The sequence below is a fragment of the Megalobrama amblycephala genome, linkage group LG3 (genome assembly GCF_018812025.1).
Source record: "Megalobrama amblycephala isolate DHTTF-2021 linkage group LG3, ASM1881202v1, whole genome shotgun sequence".
Classification (NCBI taxonomy): domain Eukaryota; kingdom Metazoa; phylum Chordata; class Actinopteri; order Cypriniformes; family Xenocyprididae; genus Megalobrama; species Megalobrama amblycephala.
This window is the reverse complement of record NC_063046.1, coordinates 6,095,586-6,111,920: the sequence shown is the minus strand read 5'-3', so window position 1 is coordinate 6,111,920 and position 16,335 is coordinate 6,095,586.

Sequence of the window (16,335 nt, the reverse complement as noted above, 5' to 3'; positions counted from 1 at the left end):
TCCTAGAACAAACTGTGGATGGTAAAGCCATAATATTGGTCACCTCATCTTGGTTTATTTATATTTTTAGGGATAAATTGAATTAATAGCCTAATTCCTAATTTATGAAATTACAGATGCTGTCATTGACAGGGATTACAATTACATGATGTTTGGCCATGGATCCAAGAATATGTGGAGATCTCCAAACTTTTATCAGAGCATCTCATGAGCAACACAAAATTAATAATGAAAATGAAATTATATTAGACAAATGAATGAAAAAAATTGCAAATGGGGGTGCACAAAGGCAAACAAAATGCCATAAACAGCTGTAACCAAAATTTTTGAAGTGGGCACACAAATTGGATAATGCCCAATGAAATAATGGCCATGGATGACGGTTAACGATCCTGGCCTGGGTTGTTGTTGTGGCAGTGCCACACTTGCGCAGCGCACATCGAACTCTTCCTTTTCAGAATGTCATGATGAATTCCATTTGCAGAATTCCCTCAAGCTAATTCTGTGACAGGTGTATGAAATACATTGTGATCGTTAACATTTTAAAGTGGTCTGAGTGTTGTCCATGTAGAAAAGCATTGGTTAATCATTTTGAAATGCACTGTATAGCGCAAAAAATGAAGAGGAAATCAAATAGCAAAAACCAATGTATGGTATTGACAGAAACTGGAATGACATGGGTTCAAACCCTGCTCCATGTATTGGTGGTAATGAAAGAATGGACAGCCCTCACCCCACATTAATTTTTCCACAGGTTACTACTGTCACTGCTGATGAGTAAATATATATTTTGTCTCTAACAGCATTTTAAAATTTCCATTCACAGGTAAAGCAGTTTAGTTAAAGGGGTCATGAGCTGCATTGTTTTATTGTTTCATAATGTTTTCTGGGGTACACTTATGATGTTAATGCTTTTACACCCAAAATTGTCAATTTATAAAAAGGTATTTTTCCTACTCTGATTTTAGCCTTCTGGTTTGAATACTCTGTTTTAAGGGGCGTGTCTGCTGAGAGATTTTAGTGTAAACGCCCACTGCTGTGATTGGCTGACATCTTTCCATTTGAAATAGCCAAGTAGTACTCTCTCTTTTAGTGTGTTTTTACTATTACAGCTCTCAAGGCTTAAATATTTAGATTGTGGCATGAAAGACTGCAGTAATGAACATTGTAGCTGATCCAGACATGTTGATTGAATGAAAGCAGTGATCTCGTCATTGAAATTTCTGTGCAAACGCGATATAACTAAGATTCTTTTAATAAAATGGGAGTTGAGCATCAGTCATTATAAACGCATGCTGTTTGATTGACAGCTTAAGCGCGCTGCTCTAACGATTGCAAAGGGAACTTTTTTTGATCGCTTCCTTTATTTAATCATTGTTAAATAACATATTATTTTCATCCTACTAAGAGAAACTACGCCAATTGACGTTTAGTCACGGGTTTGATTTACCGACACACAGAAAAAGAACATCTGACTGTACATGAATCATTAATATCAGATCAGGCATTAGAATTAACACTGTTACTTGCATGTTGTTGCATTAATGTCGAGTCCAGGCACTGCACAATATTTTGTAATCCTCAACGGCATGTTTATTGCTTAATAGCTCAATCTGGTTTAGCACCACGTAGGCCTATGTTACTTAGGCTACCTATTCTATTGCATGTCATGCGCGAATCGGTGAGCGGGGCTAAACAGGCAGTGATGAAGTAGGTGTTGATCTTCTTCTGCGGAGGCGGTGCTTGCTGCCCTTTGACGTCATAGATCCTCACTTTGAAAATCCTGTCGTTTGCTGGGTCTGGTGTCCATTAAAGCTTTTATTGGACTAACAAGGAAGATTTCAGCTCTGAAACTTACAGGATATTCCTAAAATATGATGAATTCTAATATGTCAAAAACTCAAGGAAAATTTGATCTCAGTTCATCACCAATTTAATACAAAAGATGTTTGTCCTACAATGTGGGTACTGATGTATTTTTTACGGTATGGAAAATGACAATGCTATTGTCTTGTTTTGGTCTTGTTATTTTCTGTGTGTGTCCTCCATGTCTCCATATCTATCTATCTATCTATCTATCTATCTATCTATCTATCATATATAGGTATAAGGTACGAGTAGACGCTATCAGGAGATTGAATGCGGTATCTTCATAGAACCAGATTTGACTGACACCTGCTTGTGACCACAAGAGAAGACTATCTGAGTGGCGGATCCATGAGCACACTATGCGCAGTGCTGAAAAGTGGAACACCCTGAGTTCACACCAGGCGTGCCTCTAACCCTGGCAGAGGCAAAAGAGTTCCTTAGGGGGACCAACGAGGAAACTGAGCAGACTCAACTGGTGGCTTAAAAGCCCGCTGTTTGCTCCAACTGATAAAGAGCATCCAAGAACAGATGAAGGATCGACGAGCATCATAGCAGCAAAAAAAGAAATTCAACAGAAACTGATTAAATCATCCTGATGCTGAAGCACAGAATGAAGACATTTAGATGTGGAAGATGACAACATAGTTGTCTACAGTGAATTTTTACCCACTGTTTTAGAATATAGGAAAATGTTAATTGAAGGTCAAGGAAACTGATTAAGTGTTGTGAGGAAAAGTCATGCTATGATTAAGTGATCATTTTATGATCAAATGGGGGAACTGATAGATATTCTTATCAGCCTGACTTTTCTTTCCCTGTTTCTCCCTGTTTTCTCTCACCTGGTCTTCACGGATGCAAGGGTAGAATGGAGACTGGTTGTTATGGTTTCGTCACACATCTGGTTTTAATGTACACAATGTATATGTGTGTGTGTTTCTTGGAAAGCAGCCAAGAAATGGTCCCTGCCTTTTGTATTGCAAGTATAGAAGGGGTCTTCTTGGATCCCCAGGCAGGCAGGGGCACTGGACCAGATGTTGACCATATTTAGACTTGTTTTTTCTATATGTACCACATTCCACAAAAAGACAAACTGAGAATGAGGCACGAATCGGGATAATAAATGTAAGATTAATTAACCTTGCAATAATTTTCCTATTATATATATATATATATATATATATATATATTAAATTTTATATATTATATATTAAAATATTTAATTAAAATATTTAATATATATACACATACACTGCTCAGAAAAAAATTAATGAACACTTTTTAATCAGATAATAGCATCAAGTCTGTCACAATCTCAGTTCTATCTTTTGTTTTGTATGGACTCTTGCACCACATTGTTACTGTTGCACTTCACCCCGGACTACATTTCCCATTATCCATTGCACTGATTACACACGGCTGTAGCCAATCACACACCCTGCATATCTGGCATATCCTACATATATCACCCTACATACTGGTTGTAGACAATCACACACCCTACACCCCATGGAATTCCTCTCTCTCTGACTGCCAAGTATTGTTAGCATTTATGCTGTTTAGCATAGCAAACAGGAATGGTTTTACAGGTGGAGGCCACTGACATTTTTTTTTCCTACTCATTTTTTTTTTTTTTTTTTTTACTTTTTATAACTAATTTTGCATTTGGCTATGGTCAGTGTCTCTACTGGTAACATTAGGCGATACATGGACCCTACAGAGGTTGCATATTCATTCCAACTCCTCCAGGATACCACTGGCACTCTGCGCTTTTCACAGATGAGAGCAAGTTCACCCTGAGCACATGTGATAGACGTGGAAGGGTCTGGAGAAGCCGTGGAGAATGTTATGCTGCCTGTAACATCATTCAGCATGACCGGTTTGGTGGCGGGTCAGTGATGGTCTGGAGAGGCATATCCATGGAGGGACGCACAGACCTCTACAGGCTAGACAATGGAACCCTGACTGCCATTAAGTATCGGGATGAAATCTTTGGACCCATTGTCAGACCCTACGCTGGTGCAGTGGGTCCTGGTGCACAACAATGCCCAGCCTCATGTGGCGAGAGTATGCAGGCAGCTCCTGGAGGATGAAGGAATTGATACCATTGAATGGCCCCCACACTCACCTGACCTTAATCCAATAGAAAACCTCTGGGACATTGTTTTGGTCCATCCGATGCCACCAGGTTGCACCTCAGACTGTCCAGGAGCTCAGTGATGCCCTGCTCCAGATCTGGGAGGAAATACCCCAGGGCACCATCCGTTGTCTCATTTGGAAGATTCCCCGATGTTGCCAGGTATGCATACAAGCATGTGGGGGCCATACAAACTACTGTTTACCATTTTGAGTTGCTGCTATGAAATTTCAGCAAAATGGACTAGCCTGCTGCATCATTTATTCATTTTGATTTTGGGGGTGTCTTTGAATTCAGTCCTCTGTAGGTTCCTACCTCATTACCCAGTCCATATCAGTATAGATATCCAGCATGATATTTTTTTAAAGATTTTTTTTTATATATATATATATATATATATATATATATATATATATATATATATATATATGTGACCAGTCACGGAAAGTAGGGACACAAGTCGGTTCTGGGGCATTTTGAGTTATTCACAGATTCTGAAAGTGCAGTCTCCAAGCTTTCCAACGATGTGTGACACATGGAAATCTGATAATATTTGGAGAAGCTGTGGCCATTTGAACGTAGGCAATCAAGAAAGCTCAAGAGGGAGAAAAACCCCTTTTTGTTTGTGCAGTTCTCACCTGTTCTCACCTGCTGGGAGTGACAATAGGGCTCATTTACATCTCATTTAGATAAGCCATACCCCCTGTAAAGCTGCATGGACCGCATACTATTAATAATAAAGGTTAATGTGCATTGTAAATGTCAGTAATTTATCTTTTTTGACTTTTATAAAAATGATTTAGAGGCTGAAATATGTGACTTTTTTTGTCAAAACTCTATTTGAACTTGTGCATTGTAGATAACATGTTGCAAGACACTCCTTTAAAATCTGCCCATAATTTTTAATGTTATTATTTTAATGTTTATGTAAAGAAAAAGTACATATTGATGCTAATTTTATTTTTTATTTGCTGGTTTTCCACATAAAACTTGGTGAATTGACTTTTTGAACAGGATTCTGTGATAACCGTGATCATTTTGGTCACTATAATCATGAAATGAAATGTTCTCACCTGAGAAGCCTGTTAAAGAAGAATAGGCAATCCAGGAAATAACTGGACTAACAGAGGCCAGAGATCGCTAACTATGGCTATTCAAAACACTTTTCAAGACAATAAAATCATTATTGAGACGATGAATGCATGTATTGACTGAATTTGCCTCTGAATAGCGCTCCCTCCGTGGGCGTGGCCGCATTAGCGGATAATGAGCTGAATCACAGACTTCTGACATGGCTCTCTTTTCATACAGATTACATAAACACAGAAGGTTTGTTTTCGATTTGACTTACACGTTTTAAAACTTGACATTTCAACGTTTTTTCAGACATAAGTATAATTTTTTTATGATTAGTATTCACTAAGTTACAGTTCATTTTCTGAGAACTATCAGATTGGACTTCGTTCAGAGGGAGAGGAGAAATCGCGCATCATGTTAGTTTTCTTTATTTTTCAAAAAGCACAACATTTTGTTTTTACTCTGAGTGTACACAAATAAAAGAAGACATTCTATAGTTTCAATATATTACTTATGTCTCTATGACAAAAAATGACGGAGTATTTTAAGTCTGTTTTGCTGCAATGTGAAAAAAAATCCTGCAAAATGCGCCGGCGCGTTACCCGACTCCAGAGAGGTAATGTCTTATTATGCCGCTTTCATCGTCGCTCAGATCGTCTTCAGAATCAGTGAGCGCTTGTTCATAAGCATCCGGCTTGTCGAAGAAGTACTTCAAAACATTTTCGGTGTAACGGCCACGGTTCTTCATTGAATTTTGATATCAGCTAGAGCCGGCCAGAGCGCTGCATAGTAAGTAGCCACGCTTCCCAGTATGGAAATACACACAGACAATGACACGCCCCTACTGCGTGCTAGAATCTCTGAAAAACAAGCCGATTTCAACCTCAAAATGTACGCTTTTAAATATACCAATACTGCTATCTCAAACACGGAAAGGCTTCTTCATGATCTCAACTAACAGATTCTGCAAAAAAAACGAAAATCACCAATTTTGAAAAAAAATGCTTCTTTCTCATTTTGCTCAAGAGTTGTGCTGCCGACTTGTGTCCCTGGTTTTTCGTGACGGGTCACATATATATATATATATATATATATATATATATATATATATATATATATATATATATATATATATATATATATGTGTGTGTGTGTGTAAAGTTAACTAAAAAAATGTTTCAACAACTGTTGGATTTTACAGTGCAGCAGCTGAACCTGGAAGTTTAGCAAGAGTACAATGTAAATTCCAACAAAAAAGTAAAAAAATTGAGGTGGGGCAATTCTTAGTCATTTTGAATGTTGAATTGTCAATACAAATGAAAAAAAAAAATTGAGAAAATATCACATAAGCTGACTTCATAAATTGAGGTTGATTTTCCTAAAATGTTTTTGTTTGAACACACTATTATGGTGATTGGTGTTACCTTTGGTTGGACACTTTAACTTAATTTATATTATTGTGATGCAAGAAATCTCAGTTATTTGGTTTCAAAGGAAGGCAAGCCATAAATAGGTTGCTTTTCAAAGGTGACCTAACTTCTAACTAAATCATTAACTAGTCAATTTTTCATGTCAATTAACATTTTTTTTTTAAATTTTTTATATTTTGCTAATACTTGTCATAATTACCTTGTGAAACTTCGAAGCTTTACGAATCTTTTGTTTCAAATCGGTGGTTCAGAGCGACAAAATCACATGATTTCACCTGATTTTACACCATAAGTGTTTCAAAATTAATAGTTCATGTGACTTTGGCAGTTTTATACACGCTCCAAACCATTCAAAAAAAAAAAAAAAATCGTATAACTTCAAAGCTTCATGAAGCAGTGTTTTGAATTCGCCCATCACTGGATATTGTTAAATAATGCTGCGTTCACGCCACCTCGTATTTACCGGAATCTTATAATTCAATTCAATTCAATTCACATTTATTTGTATAGCGCTTTTCACGATACATATCATTTCAAAGCAGCTTTACAGAGAATGCATGTCAACATTGCAATTTAAAGAATGCAGTTAGCAAATAATGTAATAATTTAGGCAATTAATTTACAATCACTGTTAGCAGTTTAACTGAACGTAGAAGCAATGAGCTCCTGAAAAATGAATTACATTAACAATAATTAGGATATAGAAATTGTGTTATGTGCATGTTGATCCAGATGATTGCGTCTTCTGAAGTCCTCACAGGAGTTGGCGCCGTCTCTTCATAGGTGTTGGTCATCTGAGGTCTTCTTAAGAGGCTGTATCCAAACTGAAGCTGATGTCCTCACTAGTCACCTCGGGACGAGTGTCCCGAGGCAAAACAGAAAAGCAAATGGAGAATAATTAGCATAGCTGCTGTTCATAACATTAAGCAAAGATAGTCATGTGCAATTGATCTGGTATGAGATGCATTATGTGAATGCTTGGCTAAAGAGATGCGTCTTTAATCTAGATTTAAACTGGGTAAGCGAGTCTGAGCCCCGAACATTATCAGGAAGGCTATTCCAGAGTTTCGGAGCCAAATGTGCAAACGCTCTCCCTCCTTTAGTGGACTTGGCTATCCTAGGTACAACCAGAAGTCCAGAGTTTTGTGATCTTAAAGAGCGTGAAGGATTGTAGGGCGATAGAAGATCAGTTAAGTACACAGGAGCTAAACCATTTAGAGCCTTATAGGTCATTAGCAATACTTTATAATCGATACGGAACTTAATGGGTAACCAGTGTAGAGATGATAAAATTGGTGTTATATGATCACATTTTCTTGACCTGGTAAGAACTCTAGCAGCTGCATTTTGTACTAATTGTAGCTTATTTATTGAGGAAACAGGACTACCAGCTAATAATGCATTACAGTAATCTAGTCAAGACGTCATGAAAGCATGAACTAACTTTTCTGCATCAGCACGGAAGAGCCTAGGACGCTCCCAGAAAAGATTCCAATTATTTATAAAGAGCAGCTTCTGTTCATTACACCAAGACATCAACCATTCATTTAAAGCAAATAATCTACTGAACCTTTCATGTCCTCGTCGGTACGTCGGAAGCGGTCCGGACACGATGATCCTCGTCGCGGGCGATGTGGCTCATACCGTCTCGATCAGGCTCCTGAAGTCCTGCTTCAGCACCTCCGTCTGCCGCAGCCTGGTGTCGTTCATCCCCGCGTGCAGCACTACAGCTCCGATGGTCTCAGCACCATTGAGGATCGCGGGAATCTGCACAGCGACATCGAGAACACGAGCACCAGGAAAACAGTGACTGCGCACCTTACCTTTGGCTGTGGTAGCGTGGACGTGGCGGACGATGGAGTCTCCGATGACCACGGCGTCGCGTTCCGCCTCAGGAAGAGGGGAGAAGCAGTTCCGTGTCGAGACCTCGAAGATCGGGGGCGGCGGAGGAGGAGAGGTCCTGGTCCGAGGCCTGGCTCGCATCTTCCGCTGCTGAAGCACCCAAGGTCCCTGGTGAGACGCCGCCGGAGTGAACGAAGGCTGGGATGAACGCGTTCTGGGAGCTCGGGCCCTGTGCAGAGAAACACACGGCGTAGAGGAAGCAGGAGTGTTAATATCGCACTGTAAACTTACCGAGGAGCGGTGAGCGTCAGCACGGGAAGTTTCCAGCGCTGTCTGCCGCTCGCGTAGCTCGGCCTGCTTCTCGAGAAGGGTCCGTATCTGTCGCTCCACGTCCTCCAGTTCCAACTGCACCGCATGCAGCTCAAACGTGTCCTCACCTGCACACATAGGTAGAGAAGCATCCGATACACTCGCCATTAGAATAGATGAACAATAATATAGTGAGAGAAGAGTACAAACGCTAGTGTGCCACGCCGCTATTGCTAACGGGCTAAAGCTAATAGCGAATGTTCGGGAAGTCGGATAAAACTAGCGATATCAAGGTAATCCGATGGTAATATAATGACAACACGTGACGTTATATTCGGAGCTGTTTACGTCCTTTTGGTCCTTGGACTGGGTATTATGCGTTTCCATGGCACCACTATCAACGCCTAAATGAATCTACAGTGGTCAGGTGGTACAGCAGCCACATGGTAGCTTTCAGAAAACTCCCAGCGTACAAGCTATAATTACGAGCTCTACGAGGACGTGAATCCTTTTTACAAGCTAGAATCTCATAACTACAGGAATTACGAGGCCGTGTGACCTTTTACTCACTTTTTTTGGCACAGAAAAAGTATTGCTTTATAACATTAAGGTTGAACCACTGTAGTCACATGAACAGGAATCTTTAATTGCTTTCTGGGCATTGAAGAAGGAAATGATCTTGCTGGCAATGGAGGCCTCGCAGAGCCATCAGATTTCATCAAAAATATCTTAATTTGTGTTCTGAAGAGGAACAAAGGTCTTACTGGTTTGGAACGACTTGAGGGTGAGTAATTAATGACAGAAGTTTTTGGGTGAACTAACCCTTTAAGCCCGGGACACACCAAGTTGACGATCGGCATCCCTGAATCATTTGTTGATGAAATTACTGTTGAGGCAGTAAATTGTAAAAAATAAAAAAAAAGAGAAAAATAAACATACTTTATATATTCTTTGGACCAACTTTCAAAACAATACTCTAATTTGTTACAGCCTAATTTATTAGTTTTTCTCAAGTTATATTTATGGTTTGATTAAAACCTTAAATGTTGATTTAATATTAATATTTGTTTTCAAAAGACAACAACATTCTTACAATGTAAAACAAATTTTTTAAAGACCACAGAAACAATGCTTTCAAACAAATCATGTCAGATATCAAGAGGAAATCACTTTAGCCCATAATACATATCATCTACATCATTTTGACGTTTTTTGCACTATACAGTATCATGTTTTTTTGTTTTGTTTTTACCTTAACTCACAATGACCAGTGAGTTGGCATAGCCAATACTTCAGTTACGCCCCTAATTCAAATGGACAGGATTTTACGCTCCTTACTCTTGCCCATTTTTCCTGCTTCTAACACATCAACGTGCACCTGTTGCTCCTCCAGCTACTCCAGCAGTAGCACCAGCACCACTAAGAGCTAAAGACACTCCAAATGTGAGCTGGGCAAAAAACAAATGTGCTATGCATGTAATTCCTCCATCTGCTCCAATGGTTTATCCTACCAAACTGCCCACTGTGGTGTTCCCTTTCAGTCGGTCACGTTCGACGTACGTCAGTAGTGACCGACGAATTGGGATATCGCTAGAGAGCCCTATCAGCTTCGAGTGAACTAAAACAAGCCAATGGAATTGCCGTGCGATATTTGCATAATGCACACCGCCTCCGACAGGTGTATATAAATAGGAAGCAGATGCAGTCGCACTCTGTCTTTCGCTTCGGAGCCAACAGTTGGTGTCCAGCTTGAGACTTCACAAGAGTGAAACTAAACAGCCTTGGAGATTCAGCGTCTGTTTGTGTTGGCGTTAAGGCACAACAGCGAGGTCGCGAGCTTCCCGGGGAGCCTGAGCTTAAGCTCTCAACTGCTGTTTTAACAGCAACTGAATTCCCAAAACGCAGTTGTCTGTTGTGATTTGGGCTGGTTCCTCCCGGTGTGTTCGGGGAGTGGTGTACCTGAACACATCGCGTCACTCCCTGTGTGCATCAGCACGAGAGAGCTGACTCTTCCCCTTCTAAAAGAGCTTCACAGACAGACACTGCGTCTTTTTCAAGACGTCATTCTGTGCGTTTCTGGAGGCGGTCGTTTCCTATCCTCACTGACGGCCACAATCACTTTCTCTCATGTCTGCTTAGCGTGTTGAGACTGTGTTTGTGGGTGGTTCATATTCTCTTATGAGAATATGCCCACGTCGGCGCGTTGTTTGTCTCGCCTTTCTCGTAAGGGCTTGAGCGTTCAGCGCGCCGTGTGCCGTCGAGCTGCCGGCTGACAGCGCGCGTTGCCATGGCAACCCTGCGCGTCGTCTGGCGCTCTAGATGCACGGTCGAGACTCGAGCGCCTTTAATGAGGTGGAGTCCCCTCACTTATTCCCCGATCTAGTTTATTTTTCTGAATAAGAAAAATACTACTTTGGTTAATAAGCCTGGGTGACCAGAGGATCACAGTGGGGCTATACCCGCCGAGCCATTCTCCGTGGGCCCCCCATTCCTCTAGTGCATCGCAAACATGTTGTGACTATGTCCGTGGGTGGTTCATGTTTAATAAAACATGGCCACGTCGGCGCCCAGTGCGCCGTGTGTCGTCCAGTTGGACGGCCACGTTCACTGTCCAACATGGCTGGTAGCTTCTGTTTGGATTGCTGGTCCTTCTCATGAGGGACCTAGCGTCTCAGTCGGAGCTCCAGCAGAGGATCAGATGTCGACTGCTACATTGGAGAGAGTATTGTTGGGCTCTGAAAATGAAGATGATGCTGAGCGTCCCACAGTCGTGATGTGCTCATGCTGAATCAGATTCAGACTTGACAACCATGCTTTCCCGGGCCCCTGGGGCGTTGTGTGACGCGCACTCGCCTTGCCCCGCCCCCTGTGCCCGGACGTGCATGGAAAAACTTGGCAGTTTTGTAGCCTCTTTGTTGTTAAATATGGAACGCCAAGGGGGCCATAATCTGCATTACAAGTTTTTTCTCTCTCACTACCCTTTAGGGTGGGGTCGCAGTGCTACGGGCACACCACCTCTGCCCTGCATGGGTCTTGGCCCCCGGCAAGTCCGTGGTAGGCCAAAGCACTCATTGCATGTGGGTAGTTCTGAGTCAGGGTTGAGCTACGCATGATGCAGGTCATAGCGCAGGCCTCTGGCCAGACAATGTCCACCATGGTGGTCCGGAAACACCCCTGGCTAGTCTTGCTGGGATGTGTCATCGTCAAGTACACTTTCTCGATGTGCTCATCTCACAAGCTGGCCTAAAACCCAGCCTGCTCTCCCCGCAGCCAACCCAGTTGGTTAGCAGGAGGCGGTCCTGGGGATATGGTGACCTGCAGCTGAAGGAAACAGTTCTTTCCCCGGAGGAGGGCCGGGTGGAGAATTCTGGTCTGTTCCGCCGCTGGCTCTCCGGAGTCCAGTGGTACCCACGAATAAAACTGTTGTCTGATCCTCCAGGTCCCAAGAGGGTGTGGCTGGTAGTGTGAAAGGCCCTGCCTTGCCACTCTCAGCCCTCTCTCACTTCACCAGCAGGTTCCAGTGTGGTGGTTCAGGCCCCACCCCATGTGCTGTCTCCCATTCACACTGCTACCTCGCAGAGTCTGACCACACTCCGGGCCGCTCCCATGCCATCCGAGTCGGGTCCCCGTACTCTGCTTGCGGCTGTCAGCGTGCGAGGCCCTGCCTTGTCACGCGCAGCCCCCCTCACATCGCCAGCAGGTGGCAGTGTGATGGTGCAGGCCGCGCCCCGTGCGCCGTCTCCCATACGCACTGCTGCCTCGCAGAGTCTGACCACACTCCGGGCCGCTCCCATGCCGTCCGAGTCGGGTCCCCGTACTCTGCCTCGCTGCCCCACCCCCGGTGCGTCTGTGGTGCCTTTGGTCCCGCTGGCTCGGTGTCTGGAAGCGTGGATAGCGCTCCCCAGCCTGTCCAGCTGGCTCATTCGTACCATCAGACTCGGCTATGCGATTCAGTTTGCCCGGCGTCCCCCGGTTTTCAGGGGTGTCCACTACACTCAGGTGTCACTGGACAACGCACCTGTTCTCCGGGCGGAGATTGCTGTCCTCCTGGCGAAGGATGCAATCGAGCCGGTCCCTCCAGCCGAGATGAAGTCGGGGTTTTACAGCCCCCTACTTCATTGTACCAAAAAGGGCGGTGGGCTATGGCCAATCCTGGATCTGTGCGTCTTGAACCGGTACCTTCACAAGTTCGAATGCGTCCGTCCCCGGGATTGGTTTGCAGCGATTGACCTGAAGGACGCGTACTTTCATGTCTCGATTCTGCCTCGCCACAGACCCTTCCTACGGTTTGCGTTCGAGGGTCGAGCATATCAGTACAAAGTCCTACCCTTCGGGCTGGCCCTGTCGCCCCGCGTCTTCACGAAGGTTGCGGAGGCGGCCATTGTTCCCCTCAAGGAACAAGGCGTTCGTATTCTCAACTACCTCGACGACTGGTTGATCCTGGCCAGCTCGCGAGCGCAGTTGTGCGAACACAGGGATATGGTTTTAGCTCACCTCAGCCGGTTGGGGCTTCGGGTCAACTGGGACAAGAGCAACTCTCCCCCGGGCAGAGGATCTCTTGTCTCGGTCTCGAGCTAGACTTGGTTGCCCGGACTGCGTGCCTCGCCGAGGAACGCGTCCAGTCGGTGTTGACCTGCCTGAGCACGCTCAAGCGCAGGACAGCGGCCCCACTGAAAGTATGGCATATCAATTGCCTGGAGTTGCTAGCAGTATGTCTTGCACTGGGCCGCTTCAAGGAGCTGCTGTCAGACAAGCACGTACTGGTCCGCTCGGACAGCACTTCGGCCGTTGCGTACATCAACCATCAAGGTGGTCTATGCTCCCGTCGCATGTCGCAACTCGCCCGCCATCTCTTGCTGTGGAGTCAGAAGCATCTGAGGTCCCTTCGGGCCACTCATGTCCCAGGTGTGCTCAACCGTGCAGCTGACAAGCTCTCACGGCAGCCTCCACTTGCGGGCGAGTGGCGGCTCCACCCCCAGGCGGTCCAGCTGATTTGGCAGCATTTCGGCGAGGCCCAGGTAGACCTGTTTGCCTCCCCAGAAACTGCCCACTGCCAGTGGTTCTATTCCCTGACCGGCGGCACGCTCGGCACGGATGCCCTGGCACACAGCTGGCCCCCGGGTCTGCGCAAATATGCGTTTCCCCCAGTGAGCCTTCTCGCACAGCTCCTGTGCAAGGTCAGGGAGGACGGGGAACAGGTCTTGTTAGTGGCGCCGTACTGGCCCACTTGGACCTGGTTCTCGGACCTCATGCTCCTCGTGACAGCCCCTCCCTGGCCGATTCCTCTGAGGAAGGACCTCCTGACTCAGAGACGGGGCACCCTATGGCACCCGCGTCCAGACCTGTGGAACCTCCACGTGTGGTCCCTGGATGGGATGCGGAGGTTCTGAGTGATCTCCCGCAAGCGGTCGTAGACACCATCACTTCCGCTAGAGCTCCTTCCACGAGGAGCCTCTATGCGCTGAAGTGGAACCTATTCGTCGAATGGTGCGCCTCTCGCCGAGAGGACCCCGATTATGCTCAGTCAGATCCGTGCTTTCCTTCCTGCAAGAAGGGTTGGAGCGAAGGCTGTCTCCCTCCACCCTGAAGGTGTATGTTGCCGCTATCGCTGCACATCACCACGCAGTTGAGGGTAAGTCCCTGGGGAAACACGATCTGATCGTCAGGTACCTGAGGGGGGCGAGGAGACTGAATCCTTCTCGCCCTTCCTCCATACCCTCTTGGGATCTGACCCTGGTTCTTACATCTCTCTGGGGTCAGCCCCTCGAACCTTGCAATCAGTCGAGTTAAAAGCACTGTCTCTCAAGACCGTCCTCCTGGTTGCATTGGCTTCTCTAAAGAGGGTAGGGGATCTGCACGCATTTTCGGTCGACGAATCGTGCCTAGAGTTCGGGCCCGGCGACTCTCACGTCATCCTGAGACCCCGGCCCGGATATGTGCCCAAGGTTCCTACCACTCCCTTCAGAGATCAGGCAGTGAACCTGCAAGCGCTGCCTTCGGAGGAGGCAGACCCAGCCCTAGCTTTGCTCTGTCCCGTCCGCGCTCTGCGTGTGTACGTAGACAGAACGCGAAGCTTCAGGACCTCAGACCAGCTCTTTGTCTGTTACGGAGGCCAGCAGAAGGGAAAGGCTGTCTCCAAGCAGAGGATGGCCCACTGGATAGTGGATGCCATCGCCTTGGCGCCTTGCCTTGCCCGCTCGGGTTGAGAGCCCACTCCACCAGAGGGGTGGCCTCTTCCTGGGCGCTGGCTCATGGCGCCTCGCTGACAGATATCTGTAGAGCTGCGGGCTGGGTGACACCTAACACATTCGCTAGATTCTATAGCCTACGTGTAGAGCCGGTATCTTCCCGTGTACTCGCTTCCACTAGCCGGTAGACGCGTTGATCCCACTCTAAGTGTCGGCTTGCAATGCCATTCCCACCCCCTGGGCCGGATGCGTGCATATTTTGACTCCAGTCGTGTTCCCCACTTGGCGAACCCTGTCGAGTTCCTCCGCCTCCCCCTTCGGCTCGGACATTGCGGAGTGTCTGATGCCAGGCCTACATCCGTCGCTGACGCTGTCTGTTGGCTGGGGCCCATATGTCGTGACTCCTCTACGTGAGCGGTCCCATATGTGTATCATCCACGGTTTAAAACTCCCTACGGGCGAGTCCGTGTCTTTCCCTTAGCAGAGCCAGCTCTGCTGTCACCTGTCAGATGAGTCTCCCCCTACCCAGGTGGAGCCATCCCAGGGACTCCATATGCGTACTGCCCTCCGGGCCAGTTCATATGTGTATTCTCCACGTAAACTCCTCCCCCATTGGGTAGGTAGTGGCCTCCGCAGCGTCCCCTACGGGTTCGCTTCCCCAGTGTAGTCTAGTTTACTTAGTGGGTATGTCGGAACAGCAGTAGACTATCTCGGCGTAAGCCTGCCCCCTTCACCGTCCAATTGGTGCGACGGGTGGCTAGAGCTTGCACTGGGCACTGGAAGGGGTTTCGTAACTGTGGCGCTTTATTTGGGATCCCAATTCGTCAGTCACTACTGACGTACGTCGAACGTGACCGACTGAAAGGGAACGTCTCGGTTACGTATGTAACCCTCGTTCCCTGAAGGAGGGAACGGAAACGTACGTCCCGTCGCCACAGTTTCTGTACCCTCGCTGTTGTGCGGACACCAGTTGTCTCCTCAGCGAAAAACGGAGTGCGACTGCATCTGCTTCCTATTTATATACACCTGTCGGAGGCGGTGCGCATTATGCAAATATCGCACGCCAATTCCATTGGCTTGTTTTAGTTCACTCAAAGCTGATAGGGCTCTCTAGCGATATCCCAATTCGTCGGTCACTACTGACGTACGTCTCCGTTCCCTCCTTCAGGGAACGAGGGTTACATACGTAACCGAGACGTTCTTGTGCATGGATTCAAGTTCAGTGATGTCATTCAGCTCCTTTATTTGACCAATGAGAGTTTGATGATTTCTGCCAAATTCTGACTTTAGTTCTTCAATGCTTCTTTTCAAATCACTTTTCAGTTTCCTGAAATATCAAACATTTTATCAGGATTAGAGTATTTGAAATTTGAGTGCCACTAAATATTTTCCATGTAACTTAAAAAAATTGCTGTACTTCTAATAACATCAATAAACTGAAGTCAAATCTTAGAGTAAGACAAGCTTACCATTGAAAAATGTCTTC